Here is a 9842-nt window from a genome sequence, read left to right as displayed (position 1 = left end):
AAAGCTCATACCAGCATTCTTCCCTGCTTGGCACTCAGCATCAAGGGTTGGAATTGGGGGTTAAATCACCAAAAATTATTCCCAGGCACGGGGCCGCTGCTGCCCACTGCTCCCCTCACCTCCCAGGGGGTGAACAAGGGGATGGGTCAAATGCAGAGGACACATTTCACCACACCGTGTGTGTGACAATCATTGGTACTTTACTTTAACTTTACACTTACAAACTGTAGCATGCACACAAAAAAGCACATTTAATAAAAACAACTTTATTATGGTTATACCTTTACTTATAAGTGCGGGAGCAGTGATGTTTGTGTTAGAAGAGTTGTGAATGAATGAAATATGAAATCAGCGCTGCCGTCTGCAGGTGTACCTAATGTTGTGTCCCTGTTCACAGCTCCTCCGGCGCGCCGCGCGAGCATTGTTGTTTTTGCACTTTTTGGCTTCTTGTTAAGTGACTTTTTTTGGGTGGATTCGGTCTTGCACGTGGAGGGTTTGGGTGTGGGCTTTGGTTGGTGTGGCGCTCCCGCCGGGCGGTGCATTCTGCGGCGGAAGTGCTTGGCATCAGGAGGCGGGGTTATGAGACGAGCCTCCAGTTTTATGATCGCTCAGCACAAGAAATACGTTACACACATACAGTTGTTGACAAAATACACTGTACATTATATACCTCAGCTAACTAAACTATGGACATGTATAGTATAATTCATATAGCAATACAGTCTCACTGCACAGCAGCTCAGCAGTTAGCCGAGTCATTGTGCACAATCCATGGTGAGGCACAACGCGGTGACGTGCCTCAACTGGCTGCTGATCACCGCACCGTCTCTTCTCAGTATTTGAACGGCAAATGTGAAAATAAAAATAAAAATAATCTAAAACTGGTGAAGTTAAATGGAAAATAACTTTAGTATAATCACTGGATACATATAACAATTTAATACATTTTTTTTCTTTTTACTTTTTTTTTCTTTCCATGATGGCAGGTGAGGCCGTGCCTCCCCTGCCTCTAGTGACCGCACGCCACTGATGGAAAGTCATGAAATATGAGGACTTTAAATATGACCAATGTATGATCCTGTAACTACTTGGTATCGGATTGATACCTAAATTTGTGGTATCATCCAAAACTAATGTAAACTATTAAAGAAGAGAATAATAAGTGACTACATTTTAACAGAAGTGTAGATAGAACATGTTGAAACAGAAAACCAATTGTCCTTAATGAATTTGACAAAATAATAGAATGATAAATGACACAATATGTTACTGCATATTTCTGCAGCTAAATTAGGAGCCTTTGTTTGTTTACTTACTACTAAAAGACAAGTTGTCTAGTATGTTCACTATTTTATTTAAGGACAAACTTGCAATAAGAAACATATGTTTAATGTACCCTAAGATTTTTTTGTTAAAATAAAGCCAATAATGACATTTTTTGTGGTTCACTTTATTTTGAAATGTACCGTAATGTACCGAAAATACCTTTGGTACCGTACCGGTATCAAAATATTGGTATCGGGACAACACACACCAAGCACCCACTAGCAGAAATGTAGATCGACCCCTATGTGCCCTATGGTCCGAAATACACGGTAAGAACTTTTTGAGCTCCTTCAATTTTGTCAAAGTTTGGAGATGTTTTAGCGTACTCTGTTCCGCTGCATTAGGTTGCCGCCCACCGGGGGCGTGTCTTGTAGTGGGCGTGTTTTGCAGTGTCTTAGGTCTCCAGTTAGACCCCTTTTCTCACGGGCGCCCTTACCGCCGCTCTCCGTTGGGGTTTTGTTTCGTTTTATTTTCCACCGTGGAAACCAAACGAGACAACGGAACAAAGTAGTTCGCCGTTTCCGTGCGGAAAAGACGTCCAGTTACCTTCAGGTAAGATTTGCCCGCGATGTACGAGTGACGTCAGCGTGTGTGTTCTTTGTAAGTGGGCATTACTGTGGATGTGGCATTATGTGTCCAATGTCGAGCGGTTGCAACTTTAACGTGCATGACATAATTATGTCTCCAGTTTAATGTAGTGCCGTTTAAAAATGCTGTTTGTGTGTACTTCCACGCAGGATTAGTGCGTGTAACGTTAAGTAGCTAGCCAACATTGTCGCTATCTTCTAGTCTTGACGCGTACACACGAGCACCGGGGCAATGTCCACAGTGGGAACGATTTCAGTCCAGTGTTAGTTAGGAAGGACAAACACTCTAAAAACACATCAAATATATGACATCGCTTGATAAACGTCCAATCAAATTGTAAGAATTGGTGCGTGGTGGCCCTCACCTTAAACATGAGGCTCCTATCTTGCATAATTGTTGTGTTTGTCAGTGTGAGACTGCTAGAAAGTCATAAATATTCCATATGTGTTCTGCATTTTACATCAGCAATGATGTTGGTTTCATTTGGTGGATTGATTGGCAGTAATCCTGACAACATAACCAATTTTTCCAGACAAAGTACACATTAATCCAATAATTGCATTTGACAATACAATTCATCCATCCATCCATTTCCTACCGCTTGTCCCTTTCGGGGTCGTGGGGGGTGCCGGAGCATATCTCAGCTGCACCCGGGCGGTAGGCGGGGTACACCCTGGACATGTCGCCAACTCATCGTTTATTCGGTGACCACAGATGAGGCGCTAGCTGTCCAAAGTCGGGATCCAGGGTAGACCACTCATCTGTGCATCAGTTGGGGACGTCTCTGCGCTGCTGACTTGTCTCCACTCAAGATGATCTCCTGCTGGCCCCACTATGGACTGGACTCTCACACTATCATGTTAGATCCACTATGGACTGGACTCTCACTGTATTATGCTAGATCCACTCAACGTCCATTGTACCGGTAACCCGGGTGGTTCTGAGCAGAGGATGTTGTTGTGGCTTGTGCAGCCCTTTGAGACACTCGTGATTTAGGGCTATGTAAGTAAAGGTAGTCTGTTCAGTGCTAGACTGCTTCATCCCAAGTGCAGGACTAATAGACTAAAAAACTCCTTTGTCCCACACGCCATTAGACTGTACCACTCCTCTCTGGGGCGGAGGGGGTACTAGGATGACAGGGGATGCAAAACAATAACAGTGCAATACTTTTTCACAACATGGTCACTACTGCCTAGTTTCTCTTGTTATATTCTTATTTTACTGTTATATTTTTATTCTCAGTTGCTTTTTATTTTTATTGCTATTGTAATATTTTTCTATTTGGTTTCCATTTATACCCCCATTATTTACTTTTTACTTTTTAAATTCGATCTCAATTCTGTACACTGCTGCTGGAATTTTAATTTTCCTGAGGAAACTCTCCTGAAGGGATCAATAAAGTACTATCTATCTATCTATCTATCTATCTATCTATCTATCTATCTATCTATCTATCTATCTATCTATCTATCTATCTATCTATCTATCTATCTATCTATCTATCTATCTATCTATCTATCTATCTATCTATCTAAACATTGATTGATTGATTGATTGATTATATAGCCCTTAATCACAAGTGTCTCAAAGGGCTGCACAAGCCACAACGACATCCTCGGCTCAGATCCCACATCAGGGCAAGAAAAAACTCAACCCTATGGGATGACAATGAGAAACCTTGGAGGGGACCGCTGCCCGGGCGACCGGTGCAATGGACGTCGAGTGTGCCATGGCATGGCGTGGCGGGCAGAGCAGCCGTGCCAGAAACCCTGAGGGTTACAGGTTTGCTCCCCACCTCTTGTCATCCAAATCATTGCCGATGTTAAAGTACAAATGATTGTCACACACACACTTGGTGTGGCGAAATTATTCTCTGCATTTGACCCATCACCCTTGATCACCCCCTGGGAGGTGAGGGGAGCAGTGAGCAGCAGCAGCAGTAGTGGCTGTGCCCGGGAATAATTTTTGGTGATTTGACCCCCAATTCCAACCCTTGATGCTGAGTTTCAAGCAGGGAGGTAATAGGTCCCATTTTTTTATAGTCTTTGGTATGACTCGGCCAGGGTTTGAACTCACAACCTACCGATCTCAGGGCGGACATTCTAACCACTAGGCCATTGATTAGATGGAGCCCACGCACCACAGTTTGAGAATAACTGGTCAAGATGACCGAAATGTAACTAACAAGTTCAAGTTTTTGCTCATGAAAATAAATCTGGCAGTCGTTTCCCTTAACATTAATGAATTTTTAAGAAACGGGTACATAATAAACTGTATTTGGAACGCCCCCTTTCCATTTTCACTTAATTGCATGTTTTTGTCGCTTTGATCCATGATTACTGCAAAACTGATACCGTTAACATTATGAGCAAAAATGTTACATAAAATAATCACCATTTTCTGTCATCACTGCTTTTCCATCTCCTCTTCCATGCTTTGAATGAAACTAAATGCAGCATTTACTTATATAACCCACTACCTAGTCATGATGCCAAAAGAAAAACTTAATTCTAGCCTGATTTAGCCATTCCTTTACCATTTTTGACATGTGTTTGGGGTCATTGTGCTGTTGGAACACCCAACGGCGCCCAAGACCCAACCCCCGGCTGATGATTTTATGTTGTCCTGAAGAATTTGGAGGTAATCCTCCTTTTTCAATGTCCTGTTTACTCTCTGTCAAGCACCAGTTCCATTGGCAGAAAACAGGCCCAGAGCATAGTACAACCACCACCATGCTTGATGGTAGGAATGATGTTCCTGGGATTAAAGACCTCACCTTTTCTCCTCCAAACATTGCTGGGTATTGTGGCCAAACAGCTCAATTTTTGTTTCATCTGACCTCAGAACTTTCCTCCAGAAGGTCTTATCTTTGTCCATGTGATCAATAGCAAACTTTAGATGAGCCTAAGGTGTCGCTTCTGGAGCAAAGGCTTTCTTCTTGCATGGTAGCCTCTCAATCCATGGCGACACAAATCACGCTTGACTGTGGACACTGACACCTGTGTTCCAGCAACTTCCAATTCATTGCAGACCTGCTTTTTGGTGGTTCTCGGTTGACTCTTGATCATCCTGACCAATTTTCTCTCAGCCGCAGGTGATAGCTAGCGTTTTCTTCCTGATCGTGGCTGTGACAAAACTGTGCCATGCACTTTATACTTACGACCAATTGTCTGCACAGTTGCTCTTGGGACCTTAAGCTGCTTTGAAATGGCTCCAAGTGACTTTCCTGATTTGTTCAAGTCAATGATTCGTTTTTTCAGTTCCTTTTGACTTTCCCATTGTCGCGTTTGTAACCGAGTCTAATGTCTGCATCACATGAGCCCTATTTAAATAGGCTCAGAGCAGTCAACAGGTGTCGTCAATCATAATTACTCAAATGAAGTTTGGAGGCCATGGCATGAAGCTAATTTGATTTGATTGTAACTTTTCTACATCATCAAAATTGATATTGTGTGTTGCTGTATGTATATTTTTGACCCAGCAGATTTGGTCACATTTCCATAATAAATTCAAGATCTGGTGGCTATGATTTTGCTGTGGCGGTGTGCCAAATTTTGTTAATTAGAGGGGAAACCCTGCACTCTGGTGGTGAACGCATGGACTGATCATCACACATGCCTACATTAGTGGACAAATCCATTTTGTCCATTTGTGCAAGTTTCCCAAATAAAACTGTTCAAATGTAGATATGTAGATAATAAGAAAAGTAAATCAATCATAAACAGGCTTTTAAAGTTTATTTAAAATGTATACAGACATTAACAAAGTGGTCACTGCAATCTTAGCGTGTTATTGACTCGGCTCCACTCAACGAACTTTCTCTGCTCTTTTGTTTTAACAACTTTTTCCCCTGTATGATGGAATATCTTAGAAACTGTGAAATAAGTTTCACCAAAATCCCTATTGGAATCATTTCCACAGGTGTGAACATTGCATAATTCTTGGTTTGCTCTCTATGTGCTTAAGTCTGTGCACATGGCACTCAGATGTGACATCACATGCAACACAGCAACAGAAGGCCAAAGCGGTAGCATAGAGATGCGCCGATCGATCAGTATCAGTTATACCCTGTTGTTTTGGTGTATAAAAAGGACAGCACCTAAAGGATTTTTCATCATTTACAGTAAGCCTAATACCATCTGATCAAAGACTTGTGCCGCCTCCAGCAAAGGCCCTCGACAGGCTCTGTTGGTTCAGCGCAATGGATTTATCCAGCGGGTATTGGCTGGTGGAACTTGAGCCACAAGACAAAGAGAAGACAGCATGTCAACAGTGTCAGCAGATGTTATCAGTTCAATGTTATGACCATGGACAATGGTCTGTACTGAAAAGACTGTTTGATATACTTGCAGGACTTACTAGTCTTCAACTGAAATTTTAGTGAAAACTTGCAGAGACTTAATGAAGTTTTTATTTTGACCAGTTTCGCACAGCTGATCTCCAACTAAAATACAGTAACGGTCATTTGGCCTAAACTGAAGTACCTTTCTTGGCAATGTTGTCTCAAGCCAAGAATGTGGAAAAGGATTGATTGATTGATTGATTGAAACTTTTATTAGTAGGTTGAACAGTGAAGTACATATTCCGTACAATTGACCACTAAATGGTAACACCCGAATAAGTTTTTCAACTTGTTTAAGTCGGGGTCCACTTAAATTGATTCATGATACAGATATATACTATTATCATAATACAGTCATCACACAAGATAATCATCATAGTATATACATTGAATTATTTACATTATTTACAATCTGGGGTGTGGGATATGGAGGGGGGGTTAGTCATCAACAATTGCATCATCAGAGAAATGGACATTGGAACAATGTAGGACTGACTTGGTAGGATATGTACAGCAAGTAGTGGACACAGAGAGAGAGAGAGATCAGAAAGTATAAGAACAAGTATAAGAAAAAGTTTCTACAATTGATTATTTACATTTGATTATTTACAATCCGAAGAGGTATGATGAGGACGGGAGGTTGTTAGTTTAGGGTTGAAGTTGCCTGGAGGTGTTCTTTTAGTGCGGTTTTGAAGGAGGATAGAGATGACCTGTTGGGAGTGCATTCCATATTCAGAATCAGAATAGTTTTATTTATATTGATGTGGTATAGAAGGAGAATGAGGTTTAACGTGGTTAGTGGAGCTCCCTCTGGTGTTGTGGTTATGGCGGTCATTTACGTTAAGGAAGTAGTTTGACATGTACTTCGGTATCAGGGAGGTGTAGCGGATTTTATAGACTAGGCTCAGTGCAAGTTGTTTTACTCTGTCCTCCACCCTGAGCCAGCCCACTTTGGAGAAGTGGGTAGGAGTGAGGTGTGATCTGGGGTGGAAGTCTAGAAGTAATCTGACTAGCTTGTTCTGGGATGTTTGGAGTCTAGATTTGAGAGTTTTGGAGGTGCTAGGGTACCAGGAGGTGCATGCGTAATCGAAAAAGGGTTGAATGAGAGTTCCCGCTAGAATCTTCATGGTGCTTTTGTTGACCAGAGATGAGATTCTATAGAGAAATTTCGTTCGTTGGTTGACCTTTTTGATTACCTTTGTTGCCATTTTATCACAGGAAAGATTAGCCTCTAGAATGGAACCTAGGTAGGTGACCTCATCTTTCCTGGTGATAACAGGTAAGGAAATAGCCAACACACAGGGCAGCCACAGAAGTAAGTGGGCTGTAGGTTTGTCAATAACTTTTCTCTTATTGCTGCCCAACTGCACTTATTGACTCATAAAGGTGCTATTTTCAAATGGACAATTAAGTGTGAAGATGCATTCCAGTCACTCAAACATGCTCTCACTAACCCACCAGTTGTAGCGCATCTTTACTTTCCCCAACCTTTCTTGCTATACACTGATGGTTCACTGGAAGGCATTGGTGCAGTGTTAACTCAGCGTAACGATCACAGAGTGTGTTACGCCTATGCAAGACATACGCTAAGCCCCTTTAGATAAGAAAATGGTCTTCCTTGTGAACGGTTTGCAGTTGTTTGGTCTGTGAGACAGTTTTTACACTTCCTTTCAGGCAGATCTTTTGTGTAGCTCACAGACCATAAAACCCTTCCCTAGCATAAAGAAAACCCCAGTGGACATTGACCCTACCAGTAGACCGAGTTGATCCTAGAAATAGATGTCTATAGTTACACCATTACCCACAGGCAAGGTAAAAAACCTACCAATGCTGACGCTCTGTCCAGTGGTCGTTGCATAGGCAACCAGCAGTACAAAGCTGACTGTAGCCGTCACTGACACAGACAAAAACCCTAACCCTGACCCTTATCAACGCTGGCATTGGCAACACGCTGTCTGTTGACCTCTTGCAAAGACCGCAACCCAATGACGAGTGCCTTAGTACCATAATTTCATGGTTATAAAGCAGTGCAAGCAGGCCATATTGGTAAACTATAACATTGTTCCTCCTCACAAAAAAAATGTGGCAAGAGTGTCCCAACTTAGTTATCAGATGAGAGATTCTCTGTAGAAAGTAAGCCTATAAACTTCAAGTTGTTTTCCAATCCGCTTTCATTCCCACAGCTTTGGCAGCTTTACACGGGAATCAATTTAGTGGACATTTAAATGCTGACCACACACTTAAGAGAGCCAGACGTGTCTGTTACTGCCCGCACTTGCAAGGCTGTACAGTGCGACCAATTTACTCGCATTTGCCACTAAAAATAGATTGTGGGACAAGAAAACATTAAAAAGTAGCATTCGTGAGAATATGGATTTCAAACCTTTCATTCTGATTTTGCTCCTAAAATAAAGCCATAACAAGTGGATCAAATAGTGACATTTGGGGAAAAGAAACATTGCTGTCAACAGACCATAAGCGCCACCATATCAACCATCTGCTCAGCGCATATGTGCGTGTACACTGTATTGCCAGTCTCATGACATGCTAGCTTAGCCGCCACTAAAACAAATAGTTAGTTACCACGTGTTTCATTTCAACAACTAAAGATATGAACTTGATAGTAAATAAACCCACGTTTACACTGCTCGATAATGTGCCCATTCATGTCGATGGTGTTTTAACATTGAGGATGTGCTGTAATGAAATAAGCAAACCTAGTCTTTTGGCGGAAATGCCAAAATGCCACTAAAGAAAAAGATAAAAGCTATCATTGCGATAGTATTTCAATGTCGCCTGTGCAAACCATGGTCTCTGTCTCTTCCTGTGTCCAGTGGTGGCACATCAACACCACAAATGTCTGCACTTTTCACATGGCATTTTCGTGTACTTTAAAGGCCTACTGAAATGAAATGTTCTTATTTAAACGGGGATAGCAGGTCCATTCTATGTATCATACTTGATCATTTCGCGATATAGCCATATTTTTGCTGAAAGGATTTAGTAGAGAACATCGACGATAAAGTTCGCAACTTTTGGTCAAGCCTTGCCTGTACCGGAAGTAGCGTGACGTCACAGGTTGTGGAGCGCCTCACATCTGCACATTGTTTACAATCATTCCCACCAGCAGCGAGAGCGATTCCGACCGAGAAAGCGACGATTACCCCATTAATTTGAGCGAGGATGAAAGATTTGTGGATGAGGAAAGTGAGAGTGAAGGATTAGAGGGCAGTGCAGGACGCCAGGATGTATCTTTTTTCGCTCTGACCGTAACTTAGGTACAAGGGCTCATTGGATTCCACACTTTCTCCTTTTTCTATTGTGGATCACAGATTTATATTTTAAACCACCTCGGATACTATATCCTCTTGAAAATGAGAGTCGAGAACACGAAATGGATATTCACAGTGACTTTTATCTCCACGACAATACATCGGCAAAACACTTTAGCTACGGAGCTAACGTGATAGCATCGTGCTTAACTGCAGATAGAAACAGAAGAAATAAGCCCCTGACTGGAAGGATAGACCGAAGGTCAACAATACTATTATTACTTCTACTATCAGGAGACACTGAACTCAACCCT

The 9842-nt window shown here is 41.9% G+C and overlaps 1 protein-coding gene across 1 annotated transcript in view; it reads left to right on the top strand.

The window, feature by feature from the left end:
- The first annotated feature begins 1723 nt into the window (after positions 1-1723).
- Positions 1724-9842, top strand: part of pxylp1 (2-phosphoxylose phosphatase 1) — a 77512-nt gene continuing 69393 nt past the window's right edge. Inside the window, exon 1 of the mRNA XM_062068609.1 lies at positions 1724-1878. The gene's annotated coding sequence lies outside the window, so the exon portion shown is untranslated. The remainder of the gene's footprint in view (positions 1879-9842) is intronic.

Source organism: Entelurus aequoreus, linkage group LG13 (genome assembly GCF_033978785.1).
Source record: "Entelurus aequoreus isolate RoL-2023_Sb linkage group LG13, RoL_Eaeq_v1.1, whole genome shotgun sequence".
Classification (NCBI taxonomy): Eukaryota; Metazoa; Chordata; class Actinopteri; order Syngnathiformes; family Syngnathidae; genus Entelurus; species Entelurus aequoreus.
Note: the sequence above shows the minus strand (reverse complement) of the source record. Positions and strands in the feature narration are given on the sequence as shown.